Source organism: Galeopterus variegatus, unplaced genomic scaffold (genome assembly GCF_000696425.1).
Source record: "Galeopterus variegatus unplaced genomic scaffold, G_variegatus-3.0.2 Scaffold293, whole genome shotgun sequence".
In the NCBI taxonomy this organism is placed as follows: domain Eukaryota; kingdom Metazoa; phylum Chordata; class Mammalia; order Dermoptera; family Cynocephalidae; genus Galeopterus; species Galeopterus variegatus.
Genome location: NW_007726404.1, coordinates 626,845 through 628,342, shown reverse-complemented (window position 1 = coordinate 628,342; position 1,498 = coordinate 626,845).

The following is a 1,498-nucleotide window of genomic DNA, read 5'->3' as shown; positions in this document are numbered from 1 at the left end:
ATCTAAACCCTTAAAATCAGTACTGCATTTTAAAGCACATGCAGCAAAAATTCAGCACTCTTTTTGGGCCACCAACCTTGTGTTCAACCCCACTGTTTGGCCTGGGCACACCTACCAACTCCACCATTGTAACGCTGGAAAGATGCACATTGCTTCTGTAAAGTGACATCTTTCAGATACTTGGTGGCTTTTCAGATATGCATACTCTTGATGGCCTGAGCAGTTTCATCGGTGTTCTTAAAGTGAACACGAAGATTTGAACATCTTGATTTGCATGATTTTGTGGGGTTTTCTGGGTCAAGTAAATAGCAGACCATTTTCACAGATCACCTTAGGCGGCTGACAGGGAGAGGTTTTAAACCATTTTAAGTGTACAATTCAGTGGTATTAATTACATTCATAATGTTGTGCAAACATCTCCACCTTAGGGAGCTTTTGATTTTTTAGGGGGCAGCTGGCCAGTACAGGAGCTTTTGATTCTTTAGATTAGACATGTAAAATATAAATAATGATGTTATTAAATGGGTATTTTCTGGTAGAAATTGAAAACATGCGGAAAAATAAATTTGAAATCATGACACATCATTAGTGACTCATCATTCAATGACAAAATGTTGCTAGAAACACCTTGCACATGCATAGAAAAAGGAAGCCACTGTCAGTAATTGGGAAGGTTAGAGCAGGTACTGAGAAAAATTATAACATAATTTCTGAAAGAGAGGATAAAAGTTCAGAACAACTTCAGCCACAAAGATTAGGAATGAATTTTGGCAGGGTTGGAAGGGATGAGGCACTCATAGTAAGTACCTGTAAAGGGTGCTTGGAACACAGCAGGTCTAGGGAAAAGAAACCAGGATGTTCCTAAGAGTTTAAGGCAGAGACGTGGTGTTGGTGGCAAGTACAGCTCAGCAGAATCTGAGAACTAAGCGGAAGACAGATTCACAAGGGCCTCACAAAGCGCAAGTATTTCTGTAACTCATAGGGCCCTAAGGAAAGAGTAACCTGTTTTGGCAATATTTTTTTGGCAGAGGTAGTGGGGGGTGTGGTGGAGTGGAAACTTAGTGGGGGGTTAGGGAGGACAGAAATTGATGTTCAGAAGATAGTAGCAAGTTCAGAGATGCCTGGAAAGAATGAGGAGCCGAAGGTTGGTTCTGGAAAGAGTGCCTCTTAGGGAGGTCAGAAGACAGCCTCGATGGGAGGTTACAGGTCAATGGTCATACACGTCGGGGCTCAGCAGTAAAGCTCAAAACAAAACAAACAACCCCAAAACGAAACAAACAAAAAACAACCACAAAACAAAACAAAAAACCCCAGGACGGTAGAGAGCTTTCAGAAGTAGCGAGTTTTGGGCCGGCCCGTGGCTCACTCGGGAGAGTGCGGTGCTGATAACACCAAGGCCCCGGTTCGGATCCCACATAGGGATGGCCGGTTAGCTCACTGGCTGAGCGTGGTGCTGACAACACCAAATCAAGGGTTAAGATCCCCTTACCGGTCATCT